The sequence below is a fragment of the Myodes glareolus genome, chromosome 8 (genome assembly GCF_982192425.1).
Source record: "Myodes glareolus chromosome 8, mMyoGla1.1, whole genome shotgun sequence".
Classification (NCBI taxonomy): Eukaryota; Metazoa; Chordata; class Mammalia; order Rodentia; family Cricetidae; genus Myodes; species Myodes glareolus.
Genome location: NC_142033.1, coordinates 3,744,760 through 3,770,982, shown reverse-complemented (window position 1 = coordinate 3,770,982; position 26,223 = coordinate 3,744,760). Strand labels below are relative to the sequence as shown.

The window sequence follows — 26,223 nt, the reverse complement described above, 5'->3', positions numbered from 1 at the left end:
GGGAGGGTGGAGACCAGTGGATCCACTCATTTCGTGTCCTTGGGAGACCTTCCTGGCAGACGTACATTCTGTGATGTAAATTTTTCACTATATGTTAATTTTTATTTTAGCGAAATATCCCATCTGTATATTCTCAGCTGGTGTCAGAATCATCATAAATGTTGGCCGAGTTAATGGACCAATATATTGACTGCTAGGCAGAAACCAGTGTATGGTTCTTGTATAAAGAGTGACATTCGATCCAGATCCGGACAAATAGTGTACAGGAAGGAGCGAGGCACCAGAACTGTCACCGGCACTGGTGACACCCCAGCTTCTGTTTGTAGGTGCCCCGAAGGCACATGCAGAATTGTAGAGCGGCAGGGGAGGTTGATGCAGAAGCCTGTCAGGCTGTGGCTACCAGTTGTGAGGGTGTAGACTTTCTTTAGAAAGGGACTGGATGGAGTTTGTAAAGGGCCATCCCAAAGGGTACTTCCAGAAACCACTTCCAATGGTTGTGTGATGCCCAAATCAGAGAAGCTATGGGATCCAAACAGGAGTTCAGATCTTGGAATGAAGAGAGACCCACACAGTGATCGAGATGGGAAAGAGGCCAGTGGATTCTTGGGGTGTCTAAGATGCTGAGTGGGATGGAGGTGCCCATCTCCTTTGGCCAAATCTTTGCTAGATAGAAACCTTGGCGTGCTGGCCTCTGCTGTGAATTCTGCGCCGCATGATTTGGTTGGAAGAGATGTGGGAAATCAGAGAGGGTAATGGAAGCCCCCAGTAAGCTCCATAGCATCTTACATGTGGTCCAAATGGTATTGTTGGCATGGTGACCATGTCAAAGATGCAGGTCTCTAGGGACCTTAATTGCTTCCTTTGTAAAATAATACTTCAGTTCCTGTTCTTCTGGCAGTGTGTGGCTGTCAGTGGAGACAGAGGGACTTTAGAAGAGCTAGGTGCTTTGGGAAAGTCCAGCTGGCCACCTTCTGTTAGCATCCTTTTCAGGACAGACGCCCAGCCCCAGGGGAGGGTAGAGACCTCAGCCATTTCTTGTTTGTTTAGTCATTGCTCATATTCTCCAGGTATGGTTTGCAGGGAGAGAAAGCAGCTAGCTGAGTGTTTGTGTTAACCTTTTCTTCCCTTCTCACTGCTGAGAAAGTAGGTCATGTGTTGGAGGAACATCTGCCAGGCCCCAGCCTACACCTAAAGCTACAGAAGGGATTTTCTAGCAGGCCCCAGAGGTGTGAACACAGATTCCTCACTCTGTTTCTTTTTTGTTTTTAAATCTTTCTTTGAAGGAAAATGTTCTTCTCGTAAGTCTTAATAAGTTCATCTGCGGGTGGGCTGCAGGTGATGTAGTCTGGCTGAGGTGGGGCCCTTTCTATTTCCTGATATTAGTCATTGAAGGAAAACTCCCACTTAATAATTAAAAATTTACCCAACGCCAGCGCAGTACTCCTGAATGCTGTGTTTATTCACATCCAGATGTCAGAAGCTGCATCTATGGTGCTATGCAACGGGAAGGGGTCAGGCACAGGGGTATGGGGGACAGAATTTTCTTTAGGAAAGGACTTGTGGTGATGAACTGACTGTTTCTGCTTCTTCATGCTTGACCCTGGGGAGCCATGAGTCTGTCAAACGTGAGGTTGGGTCTGACACAGAGCATCCTTCTGTCAGCTGCCCGGTCCATCCAAGTTTCCCTCAGGAACTAGAACGATCATTACTCCCCGAGTTAGGAGAGGCTTGTGAAACCCTCACGCTTACAGCCTGAGCCAGAGAAGTGCAGAGTCTGCGAATGAATAACTGGATTGCAGCCTCATATCCTGGCGTTGCTCTCTGTCCGACCTCGTGCCCTGGACTTTGTTTCCATAGGGAGCACTCACAGTTCCTACCTAGGTCGCTCCCTTTAAACATAACACTTGCGGCTTCTGCCTCAACCACCGATTGCGGCAGAATTCTTGGTACAACTCTCTCATTCTGCCCCATGTCCCTCCTTCAATCTCCTGCCTGGCTGTTTTGAGTCAGTGTCTCGCTCCTCAGCGGCACTGGCTTGAACTCCAGACAGTGGGTGCTCCTGCTTCACTATGCTGGGGTTATGGTCCAGCATCACCACTCCTAGATTTCCTTGCTGTGAAGCCTGTGATTTCACTTTCTAAAGGTCTTCCGTGGTAGTGTGAACCTGTACTCTTTGTTGCCTACTAAATAAAACCAAACTCCCTTTGGATTTCTGTGCTCTTTGACCTCTGGCTTAATAATCGCTTCCCTTTACTTCATTTCCCATGACTGTTAACTACCAGCCCTTCCTCAGTCACACCAGGCGTTGGGCATTTACAGAAGACAAAGGAGTCAAGATTGATTCTGAAGTTCATTCCCATGGGCCTTCCTACCCAGAGCTGTATACATAGTTTGTTGATTCTGTCTAGAAATACACATGTACATGTGCATGCACTATCGGTCATGGGAGATATGTCTTCTTTTGAAGAATGATCAGGAAAATTCAGATCCTGACACGTACCCTCTTCCTTCCTTTGTTACTGTTGGGCGGGAAATTGAACTAAGGACCTTGACGGTGTTAGCTAGTCCTGCTCTGCTAACTAGTCCTCTGCTCTGCTAACTAGTCCTCTGCTCTCCAGCTCTGCTCTCCTCTGTCAGGACACAGTAATGCTGTAATTGCATCAGTGTGTTCCAGTGGGGCTGGCAGCAGCATATTTGTCTTGGGAAGGTGTCGCTGTGTCGTGGCCCCTGGGAAAGGACAGAGAGGTGACAATCAGCAGCAGCACCAAGTGTTTTTCTGGGTCTGCAGACTCCTTCGCTGTCACTGTTATGTGCTGTCTGGACTCTGTTTACTTAAATGCCATAAGCTCATTGTGCTGATGCTTCAGAGAGGACCGGGAGTGCAGAACCCTGTATAGGGAAGCACCCAAACCTTCATCTCTCCAGAACCTCCTCTTGCAGATTTCAAAGACTCATTGCCTATGTGATTTTCTTTGCATGGGTTTCCTTCCTTCCTTCCTTTCTTCCTTCCTTCCTTCCTTTCCTTTCCTTTCCTTTCCTTTCCTTTCCTTTCCTTTCCTTTCCTTTCCTTTTTTGTTGTTGTTTGTTTTTTTGTTTTTTGAGACTGTTTCCTCTGTATAACCTTCTCTGCCCTGGAACTCACTCTGTAGACCAGGCTGGCCTCAAACTCAAGGAGATGCCTTTGCCTCCTGAGTGCTGGGTATAAAGGCATGTGCTGCCACTGCCTAGCTACATGGGTTTTCTTGACATGTAACCGGGTATTTCTGGGACATTTGGATTCTGTTTTACTTCACAATAAAATTTGTACGTTGGGATGCTTTGCCTCTTGGAAAGGAGCACTGACTACAGAGCCCATTCCTGTCCCACCCGGGGCTGAGGAGGCATCCACAGCGCTCTCTGGACTCCTGAGCCAGTTCCGGCTGGCTGTCTTAACCCCTCTCCCAGAGGCCCTGGAGGGTCTTCTCTACCTCGCCTCCAGGTTGCTGGTCACACTTGACTTTCTTTGTCCTCCAAGTCTCAGGAGCACAGCAGGAGGATTGGGTGGCTCTGCTAGGCTAGCTCACCCAGGAAATTCCCCTTGTGCGTGCACTAAGTGTTTCTCAAGCCAGAGCAGCAACGGAGAGGTTGCCTGCTCTCTTCAGCCTTCTTTTGTAACGATAAGACAACAGACAAAACAAAAAACAAAAAAATTAAAGCATTTAGTAATAAGTGAGTAAAGTGTTTTCTTTGGCTTTGCTTTTAAGTCTTTTCATCTTCTCGTTTTGTGTGTGTGCGCACACGGGGGCAGATGTTCACACCTGGGTGCCGTGACATGAGTGTGAGGTCAGGAGATAATGCCATCATGTGGCGTTTTCTGGAGATTGAGCTCAGGTTAGCAGGATTGACAGCAAGCTCCCTTAATCTCGGAGTCTGCTTAGGGCTTTTGTTCTGTTGTGTGTCTCATGCATGTGATGTGTAACCGAGGGTAACCCTGAATTTCTAATCCTCCTGCCTGCGTCTGCAGAGTTTTGGGATTGCAGACGTGTGCCACCATGTCTGGTACCCAACCTAGGGGGTCCTCGAGCACGCTAGCCAAGCTCTGTATTCACAGCGCCATCCTTAGTCCTCTTTGGCTTTTATTTTGAAACACGATGTATTCACAGCCCATAAAATGGCATGTATTCAGCCTTCTTCCTAAATGGGAAATAAATACATTTGAGATTGACCAGGTCAGATGCAAATGTGTACATGACATGACTTTACTGTGAAACAAAGCTACTCAGTTATTCATAGCAAAAGGTGGGCAAACTTTTCACTGACCCCTAATTCTAGACAAAGCATGGAGAAAACACTAGACAAACCCCAGTGGAAAGTCACCAAACAAAATACCCGGTCAGTACTCTTCAAAGCTGTGAGGGTCAGCTAACGAGGGAAGCCGAGAAGCCTCAGGAGAAGGCACTAGTGAATGGGATCCTGGATGGCAAGGACCCCTAGGACGTCTCCAGAGCGTGCATGCGAGGGCGCTATGCTGGTCGTCCTGGATACGTTTTAACAAATATGCCACAGTGATCTAAGACTTAATAATTGGGGAAACTGGCTGTGAGGCCAACTAGGATCCTTGGTGATACTCATAACTTTTTATAACTAAAACTATACTATATTTTCTTAAGTGTTTATTTTAATCAAGACTCCCCAGACGCTGGGTATAGCAGCTCACACACAAGGGAAACTGAGGACGGTTGCATTTAAGGCCAACCCAGTCTACATAGTGAGACCTTACCTCAAGTCTGCTTGAACCCCTTTTTCCTCCCTTCACCCCAAATGCTCCAAGGGCATTGTAAGAGGAGGTTTGCCACACCTTAGGCACCGGGCCCTCAGTGTTGCAAGGACTTGTGTTGATGACTGTTCTTAGCTCTCTAGGTGAGTCACCAGGAACTGGATCAGCTCCACCCTGGAGCCAACCGTTCAACTCGGGACAGTTCTCCTTTTCTGTGAGGAGCCGAGGTTTAGGTATTCATAGCCGCAGGTTCTGCACTCTCCTCTACTCCTCCTCTCGTCCTTTGGCCTGGAATTTCAGAAGCCACACTGAGGCGAGCGTCAGCCTCCTAGTCGCCCGTGTCTCTGTCAGAGTCTCCAGTCCTGGCTCGGATGCCTCCATTATTTTAATGTGTAGTTTAGAAATATTTTTTGACTTAAGGAAAAGTCGCACAAACCATGCATGGAATTCTCAAATACCCTTTGACCCAGCTTCTGCTCAGGTTAGTGTCATGTGTGTCGCACGATGAAGGAAGTGGGAAGTAGCGTTTGGACCCGCTGTTGACCCACCGGGAGACCTTTCACCTCGTTCCACCAATTTTCCCCGTCAGCCCTTGTTCTGCGCAGATCACATGCAGTTCCTAACTGCCCCCAGCCCTGCTAGTTCCTGGGATTCTCTTACAGTGAACCCGGATGACCAGCAAGTTATTTTGTTCCCTTTCAGCTTGGCATCCTGGTATTTTCCCATGGTTGGATTGAGGCCATGCGCTTTTAGCTGAGAGACCCCAGAAGTGACATTCTCTTCCTGGTCCCTCATGTTAAGACACATAGCTGTAGTGTTGAAGCCTCTTGTCACCCGGGACAGCAGGTGACAGAGGCTGCGCGGGGTGGAGCCTGCCAGCCCACTGTGGAATTGCTGTTTTTCTCCCACTGTGCGTGTGTGATGGAGAAGTACTGTGAGCCTATGCTGGTGTCTTGTTTTTCATTATCCTTCTGCGGACTGATCTTCAGCATCCAGCCACGAGGCCTGCCTTCAGCAGTTACTTCAGCCGTGTTTGCCTGATGGGGAATTTTGTATTTTTCACCCTTGTATTTTCATGTGTTAATTGGAGTACTTGGAAACAGCTGATGGAGAGTTCTCGTTAGTAGTCCTAATAACAGTGGTATTGATCATAATTACCGTAGTACCCAGCATTATTCTTGCGATGTGTCTGATGCTGAGCTAAAATCCCGCTGTTCATCAAATCCTCTGGATCGGCTGTTTCTGGAGAGGCGTTCTAGCCTGTTCTCGTGGCTTGGAGAACCCTGCTGCTGGAACATAGCTCATCTTTCTGGTCGTTTTCACTGCCCTGTACTCTCGCTCCTAGAATAGACCTTTGGTCTCTTAGTCCATATCTTCCTGTGTGCAAGGCCTGTTATCTAAGAAGTGCTCAAAAGCTGTCCCTGAACATATTACATGTTCTGGTCCCAGCCACCCTGGCTTTGAACCATCTTCAGCCCATTGTTAGTTACGTATTCCTGGCCCACAGGAAGCTTATGCTAAGAGCACTGGGATATTTTCACTGGTGCTGCTGGGGTTAAGCCAGACAGCCAGAACTCCGTCTCCACTCCTCTCTGCACACAGGCCAGCAGGGTGCGGTGATGCTCACTTTTAATCCTAGCACCTGGGAGGCAAAGGCAGGAGGATCTCTGCGCTAGAGGCCTATCTGGTCTCAGTTGTGAGTTCTAGGGCTATGTAGAGAGATTGTTGCTGGTTTTTTGTTTTGTTTTTAAAGGTGAGTTACACACAGACTTAGGCACTGCCATAGATGCTGAGAATACACTATGAACAAAATGGAAAGGGTCTAAAACATTGCAGTGGGGTGAAAACCAACCAGTTGGGAAAGGCCTTCATGGGAAGATGACTGTGGGAGGAGACTGAGTGGATAGAAGGGGCAGTGAGGGGGTCTGGGGACAAAGTCTTGTAGAGAAAACCATTACTAAGGTCCTGAGGCACGTGGGCTTTGCTCACTTAAGGAACAGAAGGGTTTTCCGTGGCCTAGAGTGTGGTTGTAACTTCCAGGCTTTCCATGGCCTGGGGTGTGGTGGTAACATGTAGACTTTCCTTGGCCTGGAGTATGGTTGTAACATCCAGGCATTCTGTGACCTAGAGTGTGGTTGTAACATCCAGGTATTTGACAGACACACACAAAGCTGTTGACTCCAGAAAATCTCTAATTTTATGCTTCAGATTTGACCTAGTTTTCTCAGATAGCTAAGGAAAAAGAAGAGACAGAACTGTGAGAAAGGAATTAGCACTTTTCCCTAGAAACAAAGTATCGCCTGCAAACAAGCTGAAAGGCGACACTGGAAATGCTGCATTTTCAGAGTAGGTGAGCCACCCAGTCCTGGGAAGTGTCTTCCCTGGAGTAGATGTAAGGATTCTCTGCAGTAGAGAACACTGTAACGGGCTGTAAGGGGTCGTGTGTTCCTTTAGATGCTGGAACAGCTGCTATGAAATGTGGCCCTGGATCTGCTCTTGGTCTTTTAGACTGAAGGGTTCCTTACTGCAGATTCAGTGGCAGAGGATACAAAGTAGCCATCCAGGAGCTGTATCTATGGAGCAGTATTGTTAACGATTTGGATTCTTCTGCTTTGGTACTTGAAAAGCATTAGTGTTGTGAGTTGTGCACGATGTTCTGACTATGCTGAACCTGTTGGGATAGCACATTCTGGAAGCAGAAGGTTCCTGTTCCGGCCTGAATGTTTATGTTTTACATAAGATGCCTTTGTTGAAATCTAAAGCCCAGTACCCTGGTATTAGGAGAAGGGGCCAGATGCCCAAAGAGCTGCTGCCCTTTCCTTCTGTGCAGGGGTACAGTCTGGAAGAGGCCCTCACCAAAGCCCAACCCTGCTGTCATCCTGACCTTTAGGACTGTGAGAAGAATGTTTGGGTTGAGCCACCCTGACTGCATAATTTGCTGCTGCCGCTCCTATCTCCGTGTCATCTCTAACGTTTCTGTTGTCTCAGAGGGAGCCAAGTGCAGTCTTGGCATCAGTCCTGGCAGGAGGGGTAAGAGGAAAGGCTTGGAAGACCTCTAGGGTGAGCAGGGGACGTTCAATTCTTGTTCATCTCTTGAGTGTCGACTTTCAGAACACAGGAAGTTCAGAACACCCTTTCTCTAAACGTTATTTTTAGACAGGTAAGCTAACTTTGAATTCTTACAAGCCCATGTTCTATTGGATTTAGAAAAATTAATAGATGCTTATGATCTGGCTGAGCCAGGGATGGGTGGATCATGACCAGCCTGGGCTACTTTGTAAATTCTAGGTCAGCCTGGGCTACAGACTGAGACACTGTCTTAATGGAACCAAACCAATTAGTAGCAACAGCAAGGAAAAGAATTGGCCAACAGTGATTTGTGAACAAAGTAATCCAAAGTGATAAAGTTAAAGTGCTTTTCATCATAGTGTTAAGTAAATGGAGTTATCTAAAAATTAGTGGTGTTATATATTTACAAATTGTGTGTGAGTGATAGAAATATATTCATACAGGCAGTCTAAGTATTCACTCAAATGATTGCATCTTTTCTCCCTCAGGGTGTGTGTGTGTGTGTGTGTGTGCGTGTGCGTGTGTGTGTGTGTGTCTTATAGGTGAGGGAAACCCTCCATGTAAATGATGTGAAAGGTTCTGTCGACCAGAGAAGGAAACCACTGAATTCCCAGCAACAGGTCCTTCCATTGTCAGCCCTGGCACCCAGATTAAGGTCTTTTATAAAAGGGACCCCAAAGAGCTTCCCCTCACCCCCTACCATCCACTCAGCTCTTAGCAAGCTTCAGGGTCTGTGTGCTTGTCTGGACACAGAGGTGTGCTGGGTAACTAAGAAGTAGCGTGGCTGATCTACAGTGATCACATATTTCTAAAAGTATAATACTATGCTCGGAGGACATGGTGAGCTTTTATATTGATGCCAAAGGAAAGGAAGGATTGATAGAGCCATAGAATATATTTGGACCTCTGAGCTGGTGTCTAAGTGCATTTTTTTTTTTTATTTTAAGACCTGCCAGAGTTGTTTTCTTCCACTGATCATTGAAGCAAAAAGGACTTCAGGTTGTTTGTTAGCTGCCCTGAGCCCCTCCACCCCCAGCCCCAACATCTGCCTACATTTAAGGCAAGTGGTTCTGCCAAGCTCTGAAAGGGTATAAATGTCGGTGTGGGGCAGCTGTGCATTAAGATTGTCCCTACTCGTTCCTTTTGGCTTATTTTCAGTTTCTAGCTTTCTATGTGAACAGATTTTACTTACATAATTTTCACGATAGTGTGTGTGTATCTAGAAGTTCCTATTTATAGATGACACAATTTGTTTTACGTAGCAGTTGGGCTTCTAAAAAGCTGCTGAGACCTTGAACTTTTATAACTAACTTATTTTTAAATATCTTGAAAGAGCCCTACATAAGTGAATAATCACACCTTATTCTTTAGGGTTCTAGCAATCTCTTCATTGTGCTTCTTTTAAAAAGCAGTGTGCGCCTGTGTATAATTTGTAAAGCTCAGGACAGAATGTCTCCAAGTCTGGTACTCAAGAATATCCCTTAGCCTTATGGATGTAATATGCCCATGGGAAATACCAGGAAACAAAAGATGCATCAGCAGATAGATATTAAACATATTTCATATTGTAGACATTGTATCTCCTAATAAGTGTTGAAAACATTACTATAATATTAAACATATTGCATGTTGTAGACATTGTATCTCCTAGTAAGTGTTGAAAACATTACTGTATACTATGTTCTTTATGATGTAATCTCACAGTAGTGAACCAGTACCTTGCTCTAATAGGGTTGACGTAGGCATGAGTGTCAGCTTCATATGACTGTGACGAAATATGCTAGATGGTCAGCTTTTGGGGCAAAGGTTTATTTTGGCTTGTGATTTCAGAGGTTTGCATCTCCTGGGGTTTGACCTTGCTGTGCTGGACCAGGGTCCGTTTACTGTCGCTGGAGCACGTACCTGGCAGAGATTCCTGTTTACCTCTGCTGTGTGAAAGCGAGAGAGGAAGCAAAGGCAGAAGCTACAGTCCTTCCTTTACGGCAGTGCCTCCAGTGACATCATTTCCTTCTGCTACGCTCAGCCCTTAACGGTTCATTCTCCCTCCATCGGTTGTATAGCTGAGGGCACATGGGTCTTGCGGTGACGGGACATTTAGATCCAAATCTAAAAAATGAGTTTTAGATGTCCACACTACCTGCTCTGCGTAGCCCCTGCCCCAAAATGCATGTCTCAAGTGGTTTGGTAGAAATGTGGTCCATCTTCAGGGCCTAGTACAGAGGTCAGGATAGGTGGAATAGGTTAGTATAAGATAACCCCCTTATAGGTGAGGAGCAGGCGGCAGAGAGGACAGCTTGGGAGATACGATGGCCACGAAGATGGGGTCATGAACCTTTGGATCACAAAGAGACCTTCCTTAGGAATCCTGTGGTCTAGAGCTGGTGAGACGGCCCAGCTGGTAAAATCAGCTGCACCAAAGCTTTATGACCTGAGCTCAGTCTCTAGGAGCTACCAGGTGAAAGGAATGTGTTAGCTCCTCCCACTAGGTGTCCTCTAACCTTGATGTCTTGATGGACGGCAGGCGTGCTTGCATGTGTGTGCATGTGCACATACCTGTGCACAGGTGCGCGCGCGCACACACACACACTAAACATAGTAGTTTTTTTTCTTAGAAAGAAATCATGTTTTATAAGACATTACCTTATAGAAAGGATGGTCCACACTGTTATGTGCCTGGCCCACCCACCCTTTTGCCTGCCTAACCCAAGGCCATGAACTCTCACTGAGCAGGGTCTAGATAGAATGTGGGGCTGGTACACACCCTGGGGCTTCGAAAGAGAAGGTTGGAGACTAAGGTGTGAGGATCCCTGGTCAGGTAGAGGGGCGTCAAATTTTTCAGCCCTGAAGGACATTGCACCAGCAGGAAATTGCCGCAGGGACTACCACCTAGTGAATACCTACTGTGTGCTCTATGGTGGACCAGGTCCTGTCCTGTTTCCACAGAGACTCCAGCGAAGATGTGCTACTCCTGTTTTGTTTTGTTTGTAAGAGGAGGTTGCTGATAGGATTTAACTGATTTGTCCAGAGTAACCTGGTTTGCCCCGTCTGTCTGCCTTAGCTATCTCCCTGTGGGTTTCTGCGGTGTTGTGTTGTTGAGCTGAGATCACAGGCAGAAGGGTTGTGCAAACCCAGCAAAGGTCAGGGTTAGGATGAGGAGCAGCCAGAGTTCGCTAGGTGCAGTGAAGGAACGGCTCTCCCACTGTGTCTTTCAATTGTGGCTGCACTCTGATTTTGGTTCAGGGCCCACAGGCAACTTGATACTGGCAAGGAAAATGTTGGGCTCCTGATAACCTTAAACATTTTAACCTGAGCCAACAAGTAGCCGTTTGTATAATACGGTCACTGTAGCACAGTCCGCTGATGCAGAAGCAAGACCATTCCAACCATTTACTACATCTGAACCAGTTCACTGGAAGAAAGCTAGGGTAGTGACGGACAGACGCATAGCCAAAGGAGGAGAATTGGGGTCTAGGGTCGTGCGCTTACCTAGTATGCAAGAAGCTCCAGGTTCCATTTCCAGTACCATGAGCTTCAAACTGGTGGTACATGCCTATAATCCCTGTGCTCCCTCAGGAGACGAAGGCAGGGGGATCCTCATTGGCTGCATGGGGAAGTATGGAGGGTTGGGGGACGGAGGGAGGGAGTGAGCAAGAATATGAATTCAGGGTGGGATTGTGCCGCACTAGTGAAGTGGAGGGAAGCTAACTATTATTCACTGGGCTTCTTGTAGTGTTCTGGATATTTCCCAGTTCTCACAAACTGCAGAGAAAGCAGGCTCCCTTCCTGTGGACCAGGAGACGAGAGTGAAGCTGAGTCTGACAACTCATTTGCTTGCTGTGGGGTCACGCAGGCAGTAAATGCATTCAGACCTGGGCGCCCCAAACCCAGAGGCAAGCAGAAGAATCAAATTCAGTCTCCTGGCTCCAGGCGCTGACCAGAATGCAGTGTACAGAGGTTTATGTTTCAGAACGACCCCAGGGCACTTCATTGTTTTTTATATGAAATAAATTACTTTTAATATATAGCTGTCCCAAGATAAGATTTTTATGCTGTCGTGTTCACCTGCGCTAAGCACACAGCTCCTCAAAGCCTTTAAGGAAGCCAGCTTCCTGTGGTTGAACATGTTGGTGAACGCTGGAAAGTCTCCCAGACCGAGGAACGGACTGCAGCACAAGTGACCGAGATCTCGGGCTTCCATTTCCGAGGTCTTTGCTAAAGTGTCTTAACCCAGTACTCGTAAGGTGTCGGGGGCTTATAGCTGCGCTTCTTGGCTTAACTCGTAATCAGCCGAGTGAGCTACTCTGACTATATCTGAGGTTTCACCTGTGGCTGCGGTAGAATTGCAGAGGAGCTGTGGAACAGCTTGCGTGCCCGTACACCGACACACCCTGGGCTAAATAGGCAACGTCTCTTGGGGCGAGACCTAGTGTTGTGTGATCTTTGGGTGCAGCCACCCGAAAGCCTCTTTCCTAGGCTGAAAAGTTCAGATGCCCTGGAGGGTTGTGAAAGGCCAAAGACTAAAAGTGACCCTGTTCTGTCAGGTGTCCCACGCTCCTGCCCTTGGTTTCTGTGGCCCTCGTGGGGAATCAGCCACATCCAAGTTCCGTCTAGTCTGGCAGCGGCTGCGGGTGTCCCGTGTCGAGTTCTTTCAAGATGTCCTGTAGCAGCTAACCAGAAAGTTTGTTTTGTGGCCTTTTAGCCAGATAAACTCTGTTTGGATTGAGTTTGTTTCTAGCAGACCTTTCTGCTGAGCCTTTCGGCTGGAAGTCCCTTGGGAAAAGAGTGAATATAAGCTTCATCTCCACACCCATCAGCTCTCTTTCAGGACAGCGAACCCATCCGTGTCAGAAAGTCTCTCGAGCTTGTTTTTCGTGTGCGAGTCACCGTGTGTCTAGATCAGTACCAGTGACCTCTCCCTTCCCTCGGCAAACACTGCTAGAGACAGCTGTTGATAGCACAGTCCAGTAAAAATGCAGGTGTCAGAACTGACAGCCTAGGGGTCCCGCAAACCCCTCTGAGTTTCTTACTCTGTAAAAATGGAACCAATATCTACCTTACACATCACCGTAGAAATCCAGCCAAGACAACAAGAAAGGGCTGAGGACGGGGTTCAGTTGCTAGAGTGTTTGCTCAGTGCACTCTAAAGCCTTCTGGGTTCAATCCTCAGTACCGCATAAGCCTGGGGTGGTGGTGCACCCTGTAATCCTGGCTTTTAGGAGGTGGAGGCAGGAGGATCAGAAGTCCAGAGTTACTCTTGGCTACACAGTGAGTTCCAGGCCAGTGTGAGGTCTATGAGACCTGTCTCTAAAAAGAAATCCAGCTAATAATGTGTATGTGTAATAATGCCTTACAGTTACGTATTTAGTCAGTATGCTAGGCAGTGTACATGACTGTCATGACCAGGCGGAAGCCAAGTTTAGTGAAAACCAAGTGAGGAAGAGAGGCATGATGGTCTGGGGGCATCAAGGAAGGACAAGTTGCTGGTCTAGAGATTGGGGTGCTTCCTATGGGAACAGGCGGGCAGACACTGGCAGTAGGAGGAACAGGCGGGCAGACACTGGTAGAAGAGGAAGAGAACCTGGAGTGGGGGACACTTGGATCCTTTGTTCAGCTCTTCTTTCACTTGGGAGAAGTGTTGTTATTGTGGATTGGGTAGAGGTCAGTAGGTAAGGAAAGCGGATGTGGATTAACAGCCACTTGCTTTGTTTGCCTAATTCTGTGTAGGTGTCTGGGATGAAGAGGAAAGGTTAATGATTTGTGGCCATCAGAACCCGGTGGTTAAAAATAACATGTGTTCGAGTTAAGCTTAATCTATGTGTAGCATTTGAGGTGGACGTTGAATCACAGGGTCCTCGCCTCAAAGGACTGTGTGTGTGTGTGTGTGTGTGTGTGTGTGTGTGTGTGTGTGTGTGTTCCCAGCTCAGGGCTGGCGACCAGGACTGGTCCATCAACTGTACAGAACCCCGAGCTGGAGCTTCTCTGGAGCCTCATGCTCATGTTTTGTGAAGACCCCAGTTCTGCACCAGAAAAACCACAACGTTGGTGCAGAACTGTCCTTAGGCCATTGGGGGAACCCCACCCCACCCCAGCCCCAGTTCCTCTATAGTCCTCAAAGTATCTAGTGACAGATTCAGTTCTTCGGAGATGCTGAGTGGAAGTGGGAGGGGCAGGGGACAGGCATGCAGACATCCTGGGCTGTAGGTTTTGCTGCTGTAAACCAGCTAGTGTTCTGCTAACAGTTCAGCGTCCAGTCTGACTAGTTCTGTGCCCCGTGGATGTCCAGCCTAGCAAAGATGCCGCGAAAAGACCATGTGGCTCCTTCAAGAGTTGAGTGAGAAGGTGGTAAAAGTGCCTGCTCCTCATGGGAGTTGGGATCCTAGCCTGGTCCCTTGTAGGGGCCGCCTCTAATCCCAGCATGGGGAAGTCAGGCAAGGAATCCTGGAGTAAACTGGCAAACTGGTAAACTGTGTGTTCAAGCCAGAGAGCGCTCCAGGAAGGCTTCTGATGGCAACCTCACACACACACACACACACACACACACACACACACAAGAATGTGAATACACTCATGCACACCATATACACAGGGCAACAGTGTGATGAGCAGATTTTTGTAACTAGTCTCTGGTTCTGGCAGCACGTGGCACTGGCTTCTCCCCTGGCTGGCTGAGCCCTGGTGTTGGTTGGCTCTTTCCCATGCCCTGTGCGTGTAAAGGGGTGTGCTCAGTGGGTAGAGCTACTCCCGGGCCACCAGGAAGGCCGGTTTCAGTTCCTGCTTGCCGCTAACTGGCAGCTGGGCCTTGCGTCAGCCTTCACCACAGGCCGTGGTTCCCTACGAAAGAGCCGGCTCGGGTCCCGTGGGAAGGTCTGTCAGGACATCTTGATGACTTCTTTGCCTGTGTCACTGCTGACCCCAGCTGCTTTGGCCACTGCCCCGTCCACCCCCTCATTCCCACTGTCTTTCCTACTTCCGTTTCCACTTGGCCCACCCTGTCCTTTCATACCAAGCCCCCGTGGATCTGGACGGACTCCTTGGTGCCAAACTGGGTTACCAGATAGACAGAGTAAACATGGCTTAAGGTCACCTGGAAAGCCCAGCCACCACCAGAAAGTGTTTATAAAAGAATCTGATAACTCCCTGCTCAGAGCAAAACATTCCGACTGTCGTCTTGTGCGTATTCCGTGGTTCATTGTGTCATTTAGTTTTGTTTGGAGGAATGCAGTATGATCTTTTTAGCACTTGGGCCTCTGTTTTCTTTCCCTCACTGTCTTGACTTCCTCATCAAAACCACACAGACTTTGGGATAAGTCAGCATGGCCAAAGGTTTTTTTCCCTCCTGACTGGTGTTCTTGAGACCTTCCCCAGGTTTCAGCTTTACAGTTGAGCACCATGATGGAGCAGGATAGGAGAGAGGAGGCCGGTGTAGAGCCTGAAATCCTCCTCTGAGCTTATAAATGAGCTGAGGCCCAAGCTTTCTCTGCAGTGATTAAAAGCATTCAAAGGTGTTCTATAGGTTTCCAAGGAAGAGCATTGTCCACAGAGGGCAGGGGTAGGAAGCCTTGTTAACCAAGCGGGCAGATCAGATAGACTGGGTACTTGGTTTCTAAGGCTAGAATCTCACATCTGTGTCCTGTTGGCTGCTACTCATTCCCAGAGTTGCCCCAAACCAGTTTAACCCAAACTCAGGCATTCTCTTGGTGTCTCCCTAACACCCCAGGCCTGGTATGGGTCTTGGCAGGATGGCTCCCTTGATAAGCAACTGTGACTACTAAGAAGAGAACAGGTTGTGGTCCATGAGGTTCAGAACAAAAGGACTTTTTCTAGGGGCTCTGTGTGTGGCTGTCTAGGGGGACAGTTAGCTTTGGCTTAGTAGCCCCCAAGTCCATGTTTTCACCGTGTATTACATATATGTTTTCATTGCCAGAGTCACACATGTGCTTACGTGCTGTCATTGAGCTACGTGTGCAAGTGTCTGGACTTAGTAAATCTTTGCACTCGCTATTGTTCGCCTTATTGATATGAAAAGACAGGGCTGGAGTTGGTAAGTAACCTAACTTTCCGTAGCTTAATGGCAGATCAGGGCTCTTCCTTGGACAGTGTGTTTGTTCCCTGACTCTGCTGACCTCGCAGAGAAGAGGAAGCGAAGTTGGGAGTGGTGGAGGCTTGGCCAGCACAAAGAATGCTGGGATAGCTCTCAAATCATCTCTCACCCCTGAACCATCTGGCGTTTATGTTGGCTTCGGGTAATTTGGTTCTTGTTGGCATGTTTCCTGGTCTCACACAGTGACCAGGTCTGAGCACCCGGCATGGCAGAACCGTAAGGACAGGTGTGGCACACTTAAGAATCATGACCTAAGTAGAAAGCGCTTGTTTTTATCGAAAAGACCCGGCTCTGTGTCTCACTGCCTCTTCTGTTAAATACTGAGTTCTCCCTTCACACTGGTTTCATGGGGAGCTCAGGGCTCAAGGACTGAATAAGATGGAGGCACAGTGTACTTACAGTCAGCTTGCGGTCCAGCTTCTGCCTGTAGCTGCCTTTTTCATTTACTGAAAGTTTTAAGTAGCTTGTATAAAGGAATGGCAGTTTATCTATGTTCCAGGAAACAGCAGCCTCTCTCTACCTCCAATCCTTGTCTGTCAGCCATGTCTGGAGCCATGACAAGCAAATGCCTGGGAGAAGCTTTCCTGTTTCCATGGCTAAGTCATCAGTGATGCTTCTAATTGGGTCATTAAATTCATTGTTTAAGTATTTGCTCACGGGGATGCAGAGACAACTCAGCCATTAAGAGCGCTGGCTGCTTTTCTGCTTTCCTGCTTTCTGTGGGACCCGGGTTCAGTTCCCAGCACCCGTGTAGCGGCTTACAACTGTCTGCAACTCCAGTTCCCTGCAGGCTAATGGCCTCTCCTCTGCTTCAGGTTACAGTCATGCACAGGGGACACAGGTACGCATGCAGACAAAACACTCATTAGTTAGATAGATGATGACGGATGGATGAAATTCTTAAGGCAAAAATTTTATTTTGGTTCACAAATTTCTGCATGCCTTAGGACTATCTTCCGAAGAATTTGGTGCAGATTTGGTCAATGGTTCACTCTCAAATAAGACCAAGCAGATTTTTTAGCTTTCTTTTCGCCATAGTTTTGCACATCTGTCTTGAACATTCCCTGCCCACCGTGAAATGTGAGAGCTCCACTCCCACATTCAGAACCACTGAAGAAGGTAAAGGGTCAGGCTGGCCGCTAGCCACTCGCCGCCATTTTAGCCACTGGTGATACTTTCTGTAGAATGTGGCTGACTGGTCTCCTGGGAGCTCATCCCGGGTAACTACCCCTCCCTGGCTCAGCAGGACAACAGAAGCTGGCAGGCAGCTGACAGGAAAGTCACCTATGCCCTTCCTGCAGGCTAGAAGTCCTGGAAGAGTTAGTGAGGAGGGTGGGGCGGAGAAGCGGCCCCGTGGACTCCTCCAGGGATGCCCTCCAGGTGAGATTCAGGAGTGTGCCTAAGGGCCCTTTCAACTCAGCTGCTGCCTTAGGTCTCCCGAGGGAGAGAAGAGCCCTGTCGCTCACAGATTGGCCAGGGCTTTACAGTCACGGCCACCGCCTTCCCTGCTGTTTTTACTGCCATGCCTCACAGCCCTTTTAATAATTAATCCGTATTTGATGATTCCTCTTCATAAAGTGCCCTGATGGGTACGCCTGCCGGGCCTCTGTAGGTGACTGTGACAGAGCCCAAAGAGGATTGCATGGCGGCCATCAGCTGGGAAAGGAGCGAGTGCATCCGGCTGCTGTCATCACCCAAGCCAGTTCATGACTCTTGGCGTTGCTGACAGCTCCACTTTGGACATTGACGGTGTTTAACTAACAGGATCACATAGACCCACCCCACCCTACCATTCTCGGCATCAGAGCCCTAGCTCAGGACCATAGTTGAACAGGACAGCCATTATCTGCGTGTCTCAGCCAGACCTTTGGGAGCTGCTTGCCACCCAGGACCAAGGGCTGAGTCTCATGAGAAAAACGTGTCTGTGTGCTGAGCCAGCTCGTGCTACACGCTTTTCTCAGGTGGGCTCTCGGTTTAGACCAGTCCGTCCACAGGCATCCACAGCAGGCGTTGGGTAAGGACTCCTCCGGTTAAGGGTCACAGCTGCAACCTGCTGAGTCATGCCAGTTCTGCCGCACTGGCCAGGACTTCCAAGCTGAATTCAGTTGCCTTTCCTGCTCGTGCATTCCAGCCTGTCAGTAGCTCTCTGGTGCGCGTCTGAGGGAAGCCCTGCTCGGCTGAATTCAGGTGTTGTGTTTCAAAAAACGGCCGGTGGGTAACCCACACCCCTCCCGGGGAACCTGTCAGCGTTTATTCAAGCAAGAAGGCTCTTGTGACTGTCACCGAAGACACAGACACCGTCTTGAGGTGCCAGGCTTCCTGCCGTCTCCCGAGAGCCAGCGCTTTCTTCCCACTTTTGTCCCTGATCGCCAGGGATGCACTTGAACAAGAAAAACCAATAGAAAAGAGCAGACAAGGCCTACATAAGCCTTTGTTTCAGGCTTGAAAACCAAACACATTCAGGCCAAAAAACATACGTCCCTTACCCCTTTCCCGTTGGCCTCACGTAACCTCGTTCTCAATTGACACCACTTGTTAACATTTATTTCTACTCTTCCCTGACTTTTGTTTTTCTCTTCCCTCCCTCCAAGTGTTTGAGTTTTTCTGGGTTCTGCACCAATGAGCTCACTCTTTCTTCTGAACAGTTGAGTTATAAATAAGCACCGTGGGGTCTGCGCCCACATATCCAGGAGCAGAGGAACTGAGGAGAAGCCACTCTCAGCGGTGAATCCCAGGGTGGTGATACAGCAGAGGTCCTGGAGATCTGACACGCTGGGGCCATGTTTCTGTCACTCACTTGAACTTAGTACTTAAAATGTACTGAATTTGCATTAACATTTAACATTCGCGGGAGTCCCTCCTTTTTTTTTAAGTTGAAAATGTTTTCTGAGTGAGAAATATTGGTAAATCTCTAGAATTTAGTATAGCCCCCCCCCAAAAAAAGGGAAATGCCAAGCGAATTCTTGACATTGCTCTCCAGAGAATTCATTTCACAGCCGTTTGTCATGCGTCTTGTGTCTGAGGCAGCCAGAAGCAGATAGCAGATGACCAGAGATCAGTAAGACACACAAGTCCCTCCCCTGGAATGACGCGGGTTGTTAGGTGAGCAACAGTATACCCTGGTGTTTACACTAACGAACTATGAACAATGAGGTATGGAAACTCAGATGGCCCAGGTCACCCAGCCTTGCAGGGGGATGGGAGACTTCGCTCGCGGGACAGGTTGGAGTTTGGGTTTTTAAGTAGGAGCTAAATTTTACAGTTTGAGCCCGTGAAGGTACCTGCAGGTCCATGTCATCAGATTTCACCTCCACATATAATGAGACTCGGAGACGTTTGGTGGCCTTGGCTGCACCCAGCAGCAGTGTGCAGTCAGGACCTGTGCGGCTCTTCCTGCCAGAAAGTGAACTGGGGCCTTGGGTGGGTTCATCCTGGAAGAGTTCTGGGGAGACAGGATCCACTTTTGAGTATGGCTTCTCCGGAACGGCCCGTGTTACATGGAGCTGACTTTTAAAGACTGTTAGTTGTCTTTTGGCCTTTAAAACTTCTGATAAATGAACTACCTGCATTGTCTAGTGAGGATACCAAATACACTAGACTGTCGTACAATGTAATTAAGCACATGGTAGGAAGACTAAAGGAATCATTTTCCTCTGTCTTGCTAAGCATGGACATGCTCTATACAGACTTAGTAGTTTGCACTGGACTGTTCAGATGTTGAGCTCCATTCTAGACTAACATCCTCTATTCATAATTGCACCATCACCCTGCTGGTTAACAGTGAACTGGTGTGGCGCTTCACCTCACACCAGTACCTAAAATGTGGGTATATTCAAAGAGTTTTATCCACTAAACATGAGGGTTTTTTTTAAATGTTTTTGCTATTTTTTTTTTGAGGTAAAGTCTGACTATGTAGCCCAGGCTGGCCTTGAACTTGTGAGTGATCTTCTTGTCTGTGCCTCCTGTTACAGGGTTTATACTAGCTTGTCCAGCTTTTATATTTTTGTTTCTTTTTTTTAATAATTATTTTTAATGGTTTATTTGTTTTTATTTTTTATGTGCATTGGTGTTTCGCCTGCATACATGTCTGTGTGAGGGTGCCAGATACTCTGGAACTGGAGTTACAGACAGTTGTGAGCAGTCATGTAGGTGCTGGGAATTGAACTCAGGACCTCTGGAAGAGCAGCCACTGCTCTTAACCACTGAGCCATCTCTCCAGCCCCTTTTGTTTCATTTTTGTTTTTGAAATAGATTCTCCCCGTGTGGCCAGGGTTGCTCTTGAAATCACAGTCCTCCTGCATCAGCTCACTAAGTGCTGGGATTGCAGCGTATGCCACAAGTTTGGGGATGCATCTTATTCTGTCACTACAATTTCTGATTTGTAGGACTGGGTTGATTAATCTAATGTCATGGTCAAGAAACATGTCAGCGCTTTTTCTTCCTTATGTTTCTCTAGAACAATCACTTGGCCTCCCCGCGAACAATAGAAGATGTTTTCCTGATCCGCGGTTGTCTGCCAGGCGGGTTATTTCTTCACCGTGATTGCTTGTTTGTTGCTCAGCGGTCACAGGCTAGTGTGTCAGATTTACAGCAGGCTGGGACTTAGTCTGTGGTAGAGCTGTTGTGGGTATCTGTAGAAGCTGAGTGGGTTAGGCCGTTCTGGAGCCCTGCTAGCTCTTGGGCTCATTTATTCTTCCACGATTGTGCTGGGGTGTGTTTTAGCAGTCGAACTCTTACCAGCCTGGCATGTTCAAGGCCCCATTTCTAGTGCTGCCCCCCACAAAAATGTCATTTTCTCTTATTTAGTTTTGCTTCCTGGACGAAGGTGTTAGCTCTGTCACTTTAAAAGACACCGGCTGACATTTCACTTGATCTCAAACAAGTGGCCAAGGAGCCACAACGTAACATTTCTGTTTCATTATTCTTCATGTGAAAAATTGTGGAAATAATTTGCTTAAAGGACTTAAACCAATTAAATGAGTTGATCTCACAAAACCCCTCCCCTACTGTGCCCAGCACATAAATCATAGCTTGAATTAATTAATTTGCTTCATTTCCTGTGGACATATTTATAACGCTTTAAGAGTAACCAAGCTGGGCAGTGGTACTACACACCTTTAATACCAGCATGTGGGAGGCAGAGGCAGGTGGATCTCTGTGAGTTCAAGGCCAGCTTGGTCTACAGAGTGAGTTCCAGGACAGCCAGGGCTACACACTGGGCCTCCCTGACTAGAAAACAAAGCAAAGAGTAAAACAATTTTTTGTTTGTATATAAAAAAAATTCTTTCTAAAATATAATAAGAGTATAATATCCCCCCCCAATACACACCTCTCTTTTATTCTTTTAGAGTTCTGTTAACCCTTCCTCAGCAGCAGGTTTCCTGATGGATTTTTGAGGTCTAAACCTATGTATTATTGACTAAGATGAAAACCACAGGCCCCTAGAGTCCGGAAGTGTTGATTTTGGCTTATAGTCAACGGGTGGATAATGTTTAATACATTAAATATTGAATACAGACTCTTTTGGCTTGTTGAGTGCTGCTGATGTTGACAATTAAACCTTCCAGTTTGATTTATAGAAGTTTAATTTGATCTGGATACAGCCTGTTCATCGGACAGTCACCATGTAATAATGGCAAAATATTGAGAACAGTCCAAATAATTCCCTAAATTTCTCTGAGCACCGTGAGAGAAACGTGAAGACTGGGTCTAGAGGGGCGGCTCGGAGGATAAGAATGCCCAGTGGCTGCTCTTGCAGAGGACCTGGGTTCAGATCCCAGCACCCACAGAATGGCCCACAACTACCTGTAGCTCAGACAAGCTCTTCTGGCCCTGCCGGCATGGCACACATGTGACACACATGCATGCATGCGGGCAAAACTTCCGTACACAGAGAAAAAGAAAGAAATGAAAATAATTTTACTTAACCTCCTGCACTTTTGGTGGGTGGCCAGACTTGCTTGCAACTTCAGTGGTATAATGAATTATTTTAATTTTGAAGTTTGGTAAACCAGATTTTAAACATAATCTATAATAGTGGAGAAAGGAGTTTAATGAGAATGTGAAAACATTTCCCCCTTTGTTTTTGCTTTTCTGTAATTCCAGAATACTCAGAATTCCAGCAGAATCACTTTAAAAGTATATTATTTTCTAAAATAGGATTTTTAATCCTATCACCTTAACTATATTCACATGTATTTCATATCTACAGCTGGAAGTAAGTTTTCATGTTAGGATAAATCCCTTAAAGTTGTATAGATGTGTGTGTGTGTGTGTGTGTGTGTGTGTGTGTGTCACACACACACACACAGAGCATGTGACCTGATGCCATTATCAACTAAGTGAACCATCTGTCTATTTCTAAAAAAATGAAAAATGGAGGCTTAGACAGAATCTAAAACTTTAAACCTTAAGGAAACATTTGTGAACAGCAAGAAAAAAATTAGCATTTTTAAATCTTTTATTTTATCATTTGTTTGCTTTTAAAAAGGATCCCACGTAGTCTTGAACTCTGTAGTTGAAGATCGCCGTGAACACTTGGATGCTGTCTCTACCTCCTACTGTGGGCACATAGGCCTACATCGGCACACCATATTTTCTGGTGCCAAGAGTCAGAGCAGGGTGTTGTGTGTGCTGGGCCAGCACTTTCCGACTGTGGAAAGTTAACACTGTTGCTGTTTTACTTCTGCAGTTTACAGTAGCAGCTAGCTCGGGTCACCTTTACTCTCTGTCCAGAAACGGTCTGTGTGCTTCTCTGTCTGACCACTGTTCATCCTCTGAGTGACCCTTGGAGGCAGGTGACCATTACGACGGTGATTGTTAGCCAAGCCTCGTCCATTTCTTGAGTGTGGAAGCAGAAGCAGAGAGACACCAAGTGCCCATAGCCATGCTAGGGACTTGTAAGGCCATCCCTTCGGGCTCTGGTGTTCTGTCCCATAGCTGTGGCCCGGATGGGTAGACCTGGTCCGGCTTCCACCGCGGTGACTTACAAAGCATCATGCATGTCTCAGAAGTGCTCTGACGGTTGTTTTTTTCGAATCTTGCAGTATTGGATTTTTCTCTCGCTGGCGGCGTCTGTGTTATTTTACGCGGTGTGTTCCTTGTTCCTAAGCAGGTGAGCAGCAGGGGCTGTGCAGAGTGGACACAGACAGAGTGGACACTGTGCAGAGTGGACACCGGACCGTCTCTAACAGCCAGAGTTTTCTCAGAGGTTTAGCTTAAAACAAACATAGGTGGAAATTGCAATCTGGCTCCCTTCTTTTTTCCCAGTCTACAAATTAAAGCAATTCTTCCATAAGTTCAGACAAAGTTAGTCATTTCCTGTCCTGGGTCCCGCTGTTTTGTAATTAATTTGTTTATACGTCACTTCTTTCCATCCCCCACCCTTGCCTCCAAGCGAGTTCTTCAAGAGCTGGAACCGGGTCTCGTCTATTTTTGTCTGACACTAGCCCGGTGCTGGTGACAAGTGGGTGAATCACGTTGCACAAGAGGTGGAGGGATTTGCCCAGAGTAACAGGCCTGAAATATAAGGGGCTTTCACAATTCCCGTCTCCTGCTTGACTCCCCGCAGACTGCCAGATGTGTTTCAAATGCCTTGAAGTGAATGTGTGTGTGCATGAGTGCCTGCCTGCCTGAGTGCGTGTGTGCATGCTTGTGCGTGTGTGCATGTGTGTGCGTGTGTGTTCGCGTGCACCCTGCGCTATCATTCTCAATCTTATGTTCTTGTATTGGGGACTCTCCCTGACTCCCCAGCCAGGTTAGCAGCTGCCAAGCCCCAAGGAAGCGCCTGTCTTTATCGCACTGGGGTGACAGGCATGTTTGTCATCCGATGGGACTTTTTACATGGGTTCTGGGGAATTTGAGCTGAGATCTTCATTTGCCTCCCCAGCCCCTGACTTGAACTCTTGCCGAGGACTTAGGGCACAGTTTTCCACCTAGTGATGACGGTGGTGATGATGCCGGTGGCAGTTCCTCCGCACCACAGTCTACTCTCCTGTGTGTCGTCTTAAGGCTCAGCTGAAGTGATATTCTCTGTGGACGTATTGGGGCCAGAAACCCCTGTGATACTAAGAGTGTATGTTACTGTCACTCTGGTCTGTCATTTCAGGTGCGACTTCAACAGTATTTCATGGTCATTGTCTCATTTCCTTTATGTTACTCCATGAAGTGGATGGCCTCTTCGCCATTTCGCAGATGTGAGAACTGAGGCACAGTGTGGCTGAGAACGTCAGCTATGATCAGCTCCTTTCTTTCCCACAGAGGCACAGGGTCTAGACTTGTGCCTCCTTCGGGATTCTGTCTGCCGCCCTGGCTCCTGAAGCTTCTAGAGTGAGCCAGAAAGGCAGACTGTTTCAGCCTGAGCAGAGGTCCCTTCTCCTAGTGCCAGGGTCCTGCTGGGCACGGAAGCTGCGGGAGTGGAGTGGGCAGTCATTTTTAAAGGGACTGGCTACCATCTGCTGTGGTAACCAGCTCTGGCAGCCTGGTGCGGCCTGGAGGGGGCAGGCCCTGCAGCAGGGGCCAACCTCTGGACCGCTTTTGTCTCAATGGGGAGTTCCTCGCTGGGACTCTCAGGAAATGAGGACTGCTGTGTCCAGCTGCTGCTTCCTGTTCCTATAATTCTGAGACACTTTTTTCAAGAGTAGAATGCATTTATTTTTAAACCAGTGGAAAATACCGTCAACCTGCTCCTTCTTGGCATTTCCTTAAAAACTGGGTGTGCTTGTTTGAGCTTTGAAGGGCTGTGTGAGAGAAACTCCCTTAATGCTGCCTGGGGTGGCCAGAGCCTGGTGGATTTCTGCTTTTCAACAGCACAGTGAAAAGCAATTAAGACAGATCTGATGGAGCAGGAAGCTCCTGGAGGTGGATGACAGTGTTTGGGGGAGGCCTGCAATTTACATCTGTGGCTTACTGTCTCTCGCTCAGCTTGTGCTGCAACTCGGGCCTGCTTTTTCTTCTGGCTGTGATTGTGACATTAGCGAATTAGCGACCTGAGTCATTGAAGCCACACCGGCTCCTCTCATAACCCTGTGCGTAGAAAGGAGCCATCAGACCAGGTGACGAGAGGCAACGGGGGTAATGGATTGCTTGTGCAGCCAAAAGAAATGTCTTCTCTAGTGCCTCGCTTTCCATTCCGTTCCCTCAGCAGCAAGAGAATGCGTTTGGGCTCTCGTGGTTCGTCTTTGTGGAAACACTAATTTAGGAAACGTTTTGCAGAGTAAACTTTAAAGAAGGTCCTAAGTATACCAAGTTCTAAGTTAATCTTGGCTGTAATTTTAGCCCCTAGAGGTGGAGGAGGTGTGGACATAACAGCCTAAAATTGCCCTGTGAAGATGGCCTCATACCTCCCTTTCCCCAGCCCCCTAACCCCCTCCCCCCAAAAACTGTGGTCAAGGAAGTGCAGAGTAAATCAAGCTAGGTCACTGGCACCCTTCTTAGGAAGGATAAATATTTCTTTCCATGCCGGCTTCCTTTCAGTGAAATCTAACTTGAGTTCTTTGAATGTTTAGCCTTCCCAGGAAGTTTGGACTGGTAGGAGAGTCTGATACTGTTTGCATTATGAGATACCCACAGAGCTGTTCACTCACGGCCACGTGGGTGCTTGTTTGTGTGTGCACATATGCATGTTTTGGGGGGAAGGGATGTGATTACACAGAATTACAATGCACCCTCCCCACTTCAGATTTTGGGGAAAAAAAAAAAGAACCCTTTAAAGTTTCAATATTGAGTATGTTCACCGGTGTAGTAAAGGGAACTTTCACAGGAATGGGAATGCCTTCATCTTTATTCCTTCATAAAGGTGTGAAGATTGAACCAGCCGTGTGTGTGTGTGTGTGTCTGTATCTGTGTGTGTTTGCGTGTTTGTGCACCATGTGTGTCTCTGTGTGTGTTTGCGTGTTTGTGCACGTGCGTGCTCATTATATTTCCTCATCAGAATGTGTTTATGGTATATAATTTGATGCCTCTGTAATTGTCACCCGGTGATTGCCAGCTTCTCCTTTCCTGGTCTAAAGTGCATCCTCGGCCGATCGCCTGCCTTTGCTCCTTGCCGCAACCTGGCCTTGGTATTTTTTGTCCAGGCAAGTTGAAAGAAGCAAATATTCAAGTTCCTGCTTGGTTGTGGCCCACCTGAGCCCGGTGTCCTCATTGCAGAGGCCTCTGGGTCCCAGCTTGCTCTCAGCAGGCTCTCACCTGCACACGCAGCTGTGGCCTTTCCTTTACTGCTGAATGACAGATGTCAGCTTAGGACTCTGCCTGGAGCAAGTCCCTCTGCGGGCTTCCATGCTGACTTCTTCCTAGC

The 26,223-nt window shown here is 47.7% G+C and overlaps 1 protein-coding gene across 5 annotated transcripts in view; it reads left to right on the top strand.

Moving 5' to 3' along the window:
* The window catches only part of Lrrc8d (leucine rich repeat containing 8 VRAC subunit D), a 106,130-nt gene that overhangs the window by 65,534 nt on the left and 14,373 nt on the right, over positions 1-26,223 (top strand). Inside the window, exon 1 of one of the 5 annotated variants that reach the window (XM_087908770.1) lies at positions 15,847-15,866. The exons of the other annotated variants lie outside the window; for them this stretch is intronic. The gene's annotated coding sequence lies outside the window, so the exon portion shown is untranslated. Of the gene's footprint in view, positions 1-15,846; positions 15,867-26,223 lie in introns of those variants that run through there. 5 annotated transcript variants of the gene reach the window in all.